The following is a 12,105-nucleotide window of genomic DNA, read 5'->3' as shown; positions in this document are numbered from 1 at the left end:
TTATGTGTAGGACCTCAAACCAAATCAAAAAACAATGAGTCAAAAGGACAAACCAATTCATTATCTGAGGGTTTCATTATTTTCCTGCTAAATTGTGAAACCAGGTTCAATTTCTGATCACAAGGGAGTCAGTTTCTTCTTTTCCTTACTTTTGTTTTCAGCTGATGCCAATCATTAACATGAACAACAATAACGATTTTGATATTTCCCTCTGATACAGTATTTTGCAGGTATTGTTTAATTTGTCCTCCACTGAATTCTACTGAGAGCTATTTAATTAGTCATTTTCTTCCCAAAGATTTTTTTCTTTTCCTGCCTGAAACTGACTAGAGCTTGTACTAAATCTGTGGAGTTGATTCCAAGCGGCAAACTGGTACTTATAACAATAACAACAACAAAAGAATCTATCAATTAGCAAGCATATTAAGTCCTTACTATGTGTCAAGGTATTGTACTAAGCACTGGGGATACTCTGAAAAGCAAAAAACAAAAACTGATTATTCAAATTAACTACAAAGGATATATGAAGAAATACAGGGGAGTCGACAAAGTGAAAGGGGCTTGGAGTTAGAAGAAAGGAGCGGAGCAGTAAAAGTGAAGCAGGGAAGCCGGAGTGAAGGAGAAGAATAGTGAAAGTTGGAGAAAGCTGGAACATACCCTCAGGCAAGAGGCAGCAATGACCCTTATTGTATTAAAAGCATCTCTTACATTTATTTTTATAAATAAATTCTGCTTTGATTATTTAACTAAGAGGCTTCTTAATTGTTTGCTTATCAATTTTGGGAGTGGAGAAGTGTGAAGAAATTTTATAAATGGCCCATATTACATTTTTTTCTTTTTTTTTTTTTTCGGACCAAAGCTATGGCTTATGAAAGGGCCACCCATTTCCTGGCTGTCTTTCTTTTTATTTATTTATTTATTTATTTTATTGAATAGAATTTTATTTTCCAAAATATATGTAAAAACACATTTTAACATCAATTTTTTAAAAATTTGTGTTCCAACTTCTCTTCCTCCTCCATTCCCACCCCCCCACCCACTAGAACTCAAGCATTTCAAAATAAGCTATACATGAGTAGTCATGGAAAACATTCCCACATTAGCTAGGTTGTGAGAGAAAACAGTCAAAAAGCCCCCAAAACTTCAGATTGAGGAACTGTCAAAGAGGAAAAAAAATTTTTTTTAAAATGTGTTTCCAGGGGCAGCTAGGTGGCGCAGGGGACACAGCACCAGGAGGCCCCAAGCCCAAATCCGGCCCCAGACATAAGATACCCCACAAAGAACAAAACATAAATGCTTTACAGATATCATCCCTTTGTATTCAGTTCAGACCTGTGTCCTCTGTTAATTCTTTACTGAGATAGTTCTTATGAGTTCGAAGTATTATCTTCCCATGTAGGAATATAAACAGTTTGATCTTTTAATATCCCTCATGAAGTCTTTTTCCTGTTTATCTTTTTATGCTTCTCCAGGGTCTTGTATTTGAAAGTCAAATTTTCTATTCAGTTCAGGTCTTTTCATAACAAATGCCTGAAAGTTTTCTTTCTCCTTGAAATTCCATGTTTGCCTCTGAAAGATGATGCTTAGTTTTTCTGGGTACATAATTTTTGGCTGTAGTCCCAGTTCCTTTGCCCTCTGGAATATCATATTCCATGCCCTCTGGTCCTTTAATGCAGAAGCTGCTAGATCTTTCTTTATCCTTATTGGAGCTCCACAGCATTTAAATTCCTTTTTTCTAGCTGCTTGCAATATTTTCTCCTTGACCTGGGAGTTCTGGAATTTGGCTATAATGTTCCTGGAGGTTTTCCTTTTGGTATCTCTTTCAGGAGGTGATCTATAGATTCTTTCCATTTCTATTTTAGCTTCTGCTTCTAGAATATCAGTGCAATTCTCCCTCACGATCTCTTGGAGGATGGTGTCTAAGCTCTTGTTTTGGTCATGGTTTTCAGGTAGTCCAATGATTTTCAAATTATCTCTCCTAGATTTATTTTCCAGGTCAGCTGTTTTTCCAAGGAGATATTTCACATTGCCCTCTATTTTTTCATTCAATTGGATTTGCTTTACTGTGTCTTGGTTTCTCTTAAGGTCACTAGCTTCCATATGTTCAATCCTAATTCTTAGGCAATTATTTTCAGCAGACAGTTTTTTAATCTCCTTTTCCATTTGGCTTTTCAAACTGTTGACTTTTTTCTTATGACTCACCTGCATTGCTCTCATTTCTCTTTCCATTCCTTCCTCTCTTTCTCTACATCTTCGTTCTATCTCTCCTACTTTCTCTTCAAAGTCCCTTTTGAGAGCTTTCATGGCCTGAGACCAGTTCATATTTTTCTTGGAAGCTTTGGATGTTGGAGCATTGACCCTGTTATTATCTTCTTCTTCTGAGGATGTATTGTGGTCTACCTTTCCCCCAAAGAAGTTTTCAATAGCCTTCTGCTTTCTCTGCCTACTCATCCTGGCTTACTATTTCTTAGCTTTTTACTCCTTCTTCTTTTTTTTTTTTTGTGAGGCAATTGGGGTTAAGTGACTTGCCCAGGGTCACACAGCTAGTAAGTGTCAAATGTCTGAGACCGGATTTGAACTCAGGTACTCCTGACTCCAGGGCCAATGTTCTATCCACTGTGCCACCTAGCTGCCCCCCTTTTTACTCCTTCTTAAAGTGTAGCGCTGCTTCCAGGACACACTGTTCATGCTACAGCGTGGCCGAAGGGGTGATTAGGCTTCTTCTCAGCCTGTCTGGCTTGTGAGTAATCACAGCCACTTTGTCTTTGACCTGGAAACAGAAGTCTGATTGAACTCTGGTTCTCTATGGTCAGAAGCTTGTCGTGCTTTTGCCCCTCTCCCACTGGGCCACCACCACTTGATTCAACCCACTGGTTCAGACCCAGGGCGCTTTGCCCCAACTCCAGTAGATACTGCCTCCACTTCACCCCAGCCTACCACCGAACCCCCTCACCAGTCCATGATTGGAGCCTCAGAAGCTGCTGGTGCTGAAGACTCTGACATGCGCTGGAAGCAGTGTCGGCCCGTATTAAATTAATAGCAGTCAGATAGCCAGCCAGTCAAAAGTCCCCAGATTAGTCCTCCAGTCACATTAGTCCCCAGATAGATTAGTCCCCCATTTAGATTAGACGCCCAGTGAGATTAGGCCCCTAGATTAGGCCTCAGGCCAGGAAGTTAGCTAAAATGTTTTTACAGGGGTTAAGTCTGTTGCTCAGGGTCGCACAGTTAGTCATTGTCTGAGGACAGATTTGAACTCAGGTATTCCTGACTCCAGGCCCAGTGCTCTATCCCTTGTACCACCTAGCTTCCCTAGAAATGATTTCTACATGTGTCATATTTACAGATCCTCTTTTAAGTCATCATATCAAATTGACAAGCATTTTTTAGGCAGTTACTGTTTGTCAGGCACTGTGGGAAGCACCAGAATACAAATATAAAGTGTAAGTCCTTGCTCTCAGGGGGCTTACATTCTAATGGAGGTAGATCACAAATAATGGGAAGCTGAAAGGAGAAATTGGTTGGAGATGAAAATACTTGGCCATGGTATACAAAGTCCTGAACGTTTGGAGAAAAAGGAAAACATTTGTGGCCTTGGTCTCTTTCTTGGTGTTTTTTTCTTATAGGATCAACCAGTCAATCAGAGGAGGTCTCATAAGGACAGAGGCTGGAGTCTGCTGAAGTCAGCTTCTTCTGGCTATGGAGAACTGACTGTTAAATTTTCAATGTGAGTGATGTGGGGTGGATTTAATTGATCAGATTGATCGTGAGGTGTCCCAAAGAACTACAAGACTCAGTGACTCACTTTCCCAAGTTTTATTGCAATACTGTGAGTGACCATAGGGAGAGCACCATGGAGGTGTCTCTCAAATAGGGAGATGAAAATGGTTATGTTTGTAATCAGCAAATAATTGATTATCCTAATCTCCACCTTAGGGAGGTACAGGGGAGGGCCAATCCTAATTTGGACTTCCTGGGGTCCTAAGACAACCTCTGAGATGGGTACCTTCTTCTGTGGAGGTGGTTTTGAGGATTTACACATCATAAGGTGAACTGGGTACAAATTCGGCTTTTTCTGCACATGTTACCTCAACTTGCCAAGGTCAGAGTGTCCCTGTGTTTTTCATTCTCAGGTCTAGTTTCTGGGTATTAATATTTATCAATTAGAGTTTCTGTAACCTGTCTATATTTTTGTTGTAGTTAAGGTCTCTATGACCTGCCTCTTTTTTTTGTTATGAGTGGTGATTAATGGGGGTAATCAATAGGAGCCAGACCTTCAGGTACCATTTAACAAGAACCCTGACTTTGATGAGGGCCCAAGTCTTAAGTTATTCATTAATACCTTTCAGAACTCAGATCTAAATTAGAGCCCAGGTCTTGGGTTTGTCTGTTAGCCTCTTTTAGGTACTATTGATAGCTACTATTGATAGGTTATCTGTTAACCCTTTTAGCCTCCTCCATCATGAGCATTTATATCTCAGAAACTGGTAAACACCACAAATTAGGGTTTGATCTACTGTTTTGTTGGTTGTCTCTAGACTTAAGAAAGTGATGGAAAAATGTTAATAATGCATATGAAACTTAAAAGGGTGTCCTGCATACTTTCCTTCCCCCTCACCCCAGAGAGCCAGTTGTACTAGTGCATTGGTCTGACGGTATTCCAATGTCAGAAGTCAAAGTGTAGGGTAAACTTAGAGAGTGAAGAGTTTTTTGTTGCATGCTAAAGTTCCAAGAGTCAGGAGTACAACCTGGAGAGGCATATTCCTCTAGGAACAACCCATTGTGTAACAAAAATTGGTCTCAGACTTGAACTTTTAAGCCATCATCTTGGTAGTGGTATAAAAAGCAGAAAGAGGGGGCAGCTAGGTGGCACAGTGGATAAAGCACTGGCCCTGGATTCAGGAGTACCTGAGTTCAAATCCGGCCTCAGACACTTGACACTTACTAACTGTGTGACCCTGGGCAAGTCACTTAACCCCCATTGCCCTGCAAAAAAAAAAAAAAGCAGAAAGAATGTTTGAGTTTCTTCCATCTATCACTCTACTTGGGGAATATCATGGGAAACCACAAGAAATAGGAGGAAAAAGCAACCCATAATGTCATACAAGAAGGAAGTATCAGAGGGGCAAGTGAGGGGACTTCTATGACACCAGAAGTTGGCAGTGTGCGGGATAAAACCAAGAATGGGGACATTTGTTTGCCGTTACTTAAAAGCTGGACAGAGGGATTTCAAGAGTCCTCAGCCAAGACAAGGCACTCTATAAACGTTCCCCATTTCTTGAAGGAAAGCTTTGTCTGAGGGTAACCTGATTGGGACATTGACACTGACCAAGACCAAGACTGTCCAAGTATTGTGGAAAAGAACAATGGTGAAGGTAAATAGTGATGGGAGCGATGGCATCGCCTGCTAAATACTGCAAATTACGGCTAGAAGGATGACCCACATTGAGTAGACAAGTAGAACTGCAGGACAAAGTGCTAATAAAGGTCAACCTTTGGAACCTCAGTGGATTGTACCTACAGGGTCCAAGGAGGAGCTCTGCAGCTGAGACCTCTATCCCATGAATGACTATTAAGTGGTTGAGTTTATTGGGAGTTCTAGGGAAGGTTGTTAACTCCAGGGTATTGTTATTTTACAATAGAATTCAAATAGAAATTTTATTTGTTTTTCATTGACCTGTAAACATACCTTTTCTTCTTAGAGTTCTGTGAATCATGTGCTTACACTAGGAGTTGTTGACAGCACCCAGGGTGGTGTCAGATAATGAAGTCTTCTGAGTATCTGGGTGGGGGCAGTAAACCAGGGAAGTAAGAAATCCCTTAAAGCACAGGCAGGCCTGTGGTATCATGTAAGAGTTGTTGACCCAGGGGTGACATGACATTCATAGCTGCTGGCATTTTCTGGTGACTAATTGTTATTTGCCTCAAGTATTGCTTTGGGTTACCCAATTGCTAGAAACAATCTGCCATCAGATTCTCAGTGTAGTAACAACTTGAGTCCCGGGAATGTTTGGTTTTCTCCCTGGGATGATTCACTCACAGAATTACTCTGCATTAGAACTGACTTCTTTTCGTCTTTTGCCTTTCAACTGTCCATCGCTTCAAACTAAAGAATTTAATGACCTTGAATTAATTAGAAATATTGCGTTGACCAGGAAGAGAGTAAGATACTATTTATCTTAGTGAAACAGTCAATCAACAAGTATTAATTAAACACAAAAGTATTAATAATAGAATTTTTGGTCTGGAAAGGATTGTAGATGTCACATAATCCAACCTCCTCATTTAAGAAAGGAAGAAACTGAAGCCAGACAAAATTACTCACCCAAGGTCACATAACTACTTCATTTCAGACTAGATTATAGGTTTTCTTCAGGGCTCTGCTCACTATTCTATACTGCAATTAGGAAGGCCAATAAACTACAAGAAACTTATGATCTATTTTAGGAACTGAAATCTATACACATAGAGAATTAACAATAAAAGGCAGTATATATCAAGTGTCAAATTCATGAAGCTATTTATATGATCTAGGACAATGAGTGAATGAATAAAAACATTCATTTAATGCTTATTATGTGACAGTGTTAAGAATGTTCTTTTATTTACAAATACAAAAAGCAATTAAGGACCTTACATTCAAACAAGATAAGACAGTGTTATAGGCCTTCATATACAGTTGTGTTGGCCAAGGAAGGGACTTTGAAGTCACAGAAATTGGAGTGGAGTTGATGTGTGTGTGTGTGGGAGGTCGGTTTAATTGATCAGATTGATCATGAGGAGTCTCAAAGAATTACAAGATTCAGTGACTCAGTTTCCCAAATTTTATTATCAGACTGTGATAACCACAGGGAGTGCATCAAGGAGATAAGTGCCTTAAATAAGGGGATGAAAATGGTTATATTTATAGTGAGAAAAAGTAGGCTATTTCCTCATTATCTTAATCTCCTCCTTAAGGAGGTACATGGGAGGTCTTACCCTAATTTGGACTTCCTGGGGTCCTAAAATAACCACTTGGGTAGATACCTTTTTCCTTGGAGGTGTGTTTTTGGGTTTTACATGTCATAAGGTGAACCTAAGGACACATTTGGCCCTTTTTGCGCATGTTCCTAAAGACATGCTTTAACTTGTCAGACCCAGAGGGTCTCTGTGTTTATGATATCTCTTTACTTAAGATGTGGTTTCTAGGTGTCCTGTCACCTAGGAATATTAATGGCTATTAATGGTTAATGGTCCTTAGTTACTGTCTCTGTTGATGGTGTTGGTTGATAGGGACTTGAACCCTCTTGGTTACAGTACACAAACAGTCTTTCTGTTAAACCTTTAGGTACTATTGATAAGAACCCAAGTTTTAGGTAATCTGCTAGCCCCCTTTAGCTACAGTTGACAGTTTATCTATTAGCCCCTTTTAGAGCTCAGGTCTTAGAGCTCAGATCTTAGGTTGTCTGTGTAAAAATATATTATTAACTGGCTTGGGGGGGGAACTAATCTGACTGCAGGGTCTAATCTGGGGGCCTTTTGACTGGCTGGCTATCTGACTGTTATTAATTTAATATGAGCTGTTTATAAAATTTCCCCCACACTTGCTCCTCCCAAATTGGATAAGCAAAGGATTAAGAAGCCTCTTAATTAAATAATCAAAGCAGGGTTTATTTATAAAAATGAATGTAAGAGATAATAAATGCAAAGTTATACAAGAGCTGACTGCTTTCCATGTGTCTCCCTCCTGCCGCTGCTTGTACTTACTCTTTGCCGTCTAACTTTCTTAGCATCCTCCTGCATACTAACAGACCTTCTTCTAGTATTCCCCCTTTCCGTCTAGCATCCCCCTCACTGAAAAGCCCTCTGCTTCACTGTCACTGCTCAGCTCCCTTCTTCTAACTCCAAGCCCCTTTCACTTTGTTGACCCCCCCCTTACTGCCTAACTTTCCTCCCTGTACTGCTGCGCTGAACCCCTGTTACTCTCTCACACAGACCTCCTTGCATCCTCCTAGCCCTCTGGCGTCCCTCCTTCTGTCCGTCCTCCAGCGACCTCTCTCTGTCCATCCTCTCTTACTGTCTGTCACCCTTCTGTCTAACTCCCCAGTATATATGTTCCTTCTTTCCCCTCAAACTTCGGGCTCCCTGTGCCCCCATACCCACTAAGCTAATCCACCGGCCGTGCTAGGGCTGCGGCCAGGGGTGGGGAGGTTGGGGGGGCTCAAGTGTCCCATGCGTACTACACCCAGGGCTCAAGGGGCCCGTGCCTCTTTCTGCATGCCCAGGGCCTGGCAGGAGAAGCCTGGGATCTCCGGGGCCACTCCCCTCAGGGCGAAGGGAGCTGGGGCTTTCCCCAGCTGTCTGCCCAGCCGCATTTTCCAACTACTGACCCCAATGGTTTCCTTTAAGTCCCAAGTAAAATACTACCTTCTGGAAGGATCTTTCCCCAACCCCTCTTAGTCCCAGTGCCTTCCCTTTGTTATTTACTTCCTATTTATCCTGTGTGTACCTTAACTTTGTATACATTTGTTTGATGTCTCTCCCTTTAGATTGTAAGCTCATTGAGGGTAAGGACTAGTTTTTGCCTCTTTTTTATATCCTCATGTAAAGTTGCTATCTGTAAGGGGCTAAAATTCTAGCTAGACTGTCTAAAAATCTAATGTGTGGTCACCATAAATTATAAGCTCTAGCAAGAGTTTAGACTTTTAAGTATTAAGGAGTATAAGAATTTGGTGAGGAGAGAGAAAGAGGCCAAGATTCCTTCATCTATCTATCTCAGGGAGCCAGCATCTCAGCTCCCCTCAAACCGAGGTCCCAGACGAAAAAGAGATCCCTCGCCCCTTCCTCCTCCCAGAAGCCTCCTCCCCAACAGGAAACAGGGCCATACACACACACACACACACACACACACACACACACACACACACACACACACACACACACACACAGCTGGTAGTTCTGATTGACACGTCTAATAGGCGCCTCTACAGCTGCAAGCTGGCCAGCTTCTGGACACTAACGCTACATGTCTTCCAAATCACATGCCTTCTCCTCATGGCAGAACTTCCCTACAGTATCTCTTCAGTAGGGGGTGCCATACCAATTCTCACACTCAGTACTTAGCATACTGACTGGCACATAGGAGATACTTGATAAATGTTTACTGATTGATAGATCGATTCTCTATATTGATGTTGTGTGTGTCCTATTAAATAGGGTGGGTGTAGAAATGAATGAGGTGAGAGGGTAATGCAATAACTAGTCCAAACTGGATTAGAGAAACCTGTAAAACAAAAAAGGTCATGCACTGAACAAGACCCCTGATGTAGGGTTCTACCAATTCAACTGAAATTTTTGTTTCATTATTAGGGAATTGAGAATACAGGGATATGACAGGAGTATGTTGGTAAATATTTAATAACCAGCTTTTTGAAAAAAAATGTATGTAGGACACATTTTAAAGTTTTATCTCCATTGTTAACATTTTCTCTAATACTTAAGTATAGACAATCAACAAATAATAAATCAAGTTCTAATTTGTAGTATTTGCTTATTTCTGAGTTATAAATGCTCACACTGAAAATTTAATCATTGGAGCTGGCTCCCAGTACTCTCTAGATTCAAGTCTTCTTTAAACAGGGAGAGGGGAGGATATAATTAAGGAAACGTTTATGCTTGGTCAAAATTGAGGCAATTGTGGAGATGTGACTGCTTTTCTCTGAGTAATCTTATTGACTTCTGTAGCAATTATTGTTATCACTGCCACATGGAGAGGCATGGTGCTAATCTGCTTTCCCCAGCCCAAATCTGGAAAATCCATGTAAAATTTTTTGGCCTTCCCTTCATATCAGAGGTCTGAATTTTTTCTTTTTCTTTTATGGGGTGTTTAAAGTTATATATATATATATATATATATATATGTGTGTGTGTGTGTGTGTGTGTGTGTATACATATATGTGTGTGTATGTGTGTATATATATACATATATATGTGTGTGTATGTGTGTGTGTGTGTATATATATATATACATATATATATATATATATATTTTAGTGCATCTCTGAGTTTCTAAACTTTTTCTGTGTTGTCTGTTGACCTTTGCATATAATCTGTGACTTCTGCATTGCCAGTAGTAAGCACTTAATAAATATTGGTAAAATTGAATTGAGTTGTACAGGGATGTCTGAATTTCCATCCTGAATCCATCTCTTAGTATCTTAACTAAATAGCAATAAACTCAGAGCCTTTCCTAATAATTTCCATTCTAACTCTATGGACAACTTCCTCCAACAATGTAAATCTCAATCTAACTATGCCTGCCCATCCTGTACATTTTCCATGCTGTCTCATAAGTTCTCTACAAAGGGTCCACCCAATGTTCTAGGAGAAATATCTTGACATCAGGAGAATACATTGGTCCACTGATTATCACTTATTCCTGTCCATTATATTATCATCTTTTTCTATCAACTATTTCTTTGATGACAGTCTTTCTATGGCATCTCCTACCTCATTCCCACTCATGGAAGCTCTTTTTGTTTCCCTTTGAGCTTTGACTTCAAGTCTTTGGAGAAGCCAATAATCTAAAAACAAAAATTGTGTTTCTCTAGAGAACCACAAACAAGGCACTAGTGAATAAATTTGCTAAAAGGTACATCTTATTTTTAGTTTTGTAAGTAAAACTCAACAAATTGTAATTAGCCTCAACAAATATAGATCTTAAATGAATCAAGTATTCTAAGGAAAGCACACACACACACACACACACTCACACTCACACTCACACTCACACTCTAAGTATGGAAGTAGAATTCCAAAGTCAGAATGTTTTCATTTCCACATTGCAACTTTCCCCATCTGGTTTCAATATATTATGGGTAGACATAAGAAATTAAATGGAGAATTTTGGAGGGCAGAGGCAATTGGGGTTAAGTGACTTGCCCAGAGTCACACAGCTAGTAAATGCAAAAGGTTTAATTTGAACTTAAGTCCTCCTCATTCTAGGCCTGGTGCTCTATCCATTGGACCATCTAGCTGCCCCTGAACATTATCTTTTATTGCCTAAAACAATGACTGCTCAGCTTAAAAGATCATAGTTTATACCAATAAATGGTTGTAGTTAAAAAGAAACATGTATGCCCTTACTAAATGAATTTCCCTGTTTATGTAAAGTAGTCAAAATTGAGCTAGGTACACACATTCCCCTATAAAGGCTAAAGAATAAATAAGTGGATGTAGAAGAGAACAATGTGGAATTCCTTTTGTGAAGGGTAATGATGTTTTCCTCAAAGTAGGAGCCTGTAGTAGATTTCTATACACATGATCACAGTAAAACACTTCTGCAAATGTAGGAACATGATTCAAACATAAATGAGACATAAAGCATCATAAAGCTATTGATGTTATAGGGCTAGGTTTTTGTGTGGTGGAGTGGTTTGGAATTGTTAAAAACACCACACATTTTCTCAATTAAAATCTACTGTGCTCTCTTACTCAGTTCTAGTTCCATATCACTGAGGTGATTGAATGGCTCGGGATAGAGCACTGGACTTGAAGTCAAGAACAACCAAGGTAAAATATAGCCTTTGACACTTATATAGCCTTTGTAAAATATAGCCTTTGACCCTGGTCAAGTCACTTAACCTCTGTCTGCCTCACTTTTCCCATATATAAAATGGGGATAATAATGGCACCTACTTCCCAGGCTTCTTGGGAGGACAAATGAGATAATATTTATGAAGTACTTTGTAAACCTTAAAGCACTATATAAATGTTAGGTATTATTTTTTAATTGTTGTACAACTGCAATATGTTTCCAAGGTCGATGGATATGTGAACAATCTATCCAATTCATTCTAGATTATAGAAAGTTTTCATCTATTTGGATTTTGTATAAGAATAATATATTTTTAAAAGTTTAATAGATGCTTGTTACATTAAACTGAATTGTTTGATGAGCTCTTTTAAGTGGTTGTAAATCTCCTTGAAAAGGACATGTTATATTGCAGGGCTCAATGCAATCAATAGGGTGGTATCACAAACCAGGAATATTTGGAGAATCACATCATCTATAAGGATTTCCTTTGCTATTTTGCCTATGTTATTCTCCATAACAATGGACAGTATGGT

The sequence above is a fragment of the Dromiciops gliroides genome, chromosome 1 (assembly GCF_019393635.1).
Source record: "Dromiciops gliroides isolate mDroGli1 chromosome 1, mDroGli1.pri, whole genome shotgun sequence".
NCBI lineage: Eukaryota > Metazoa > Chordata > Mammalia > Microbiotheria > Microbiotheriidae > Dromiciops > Dromiciops gliroides.
This window is presented reverse-complemented; position numbering follows the sequence as displayed.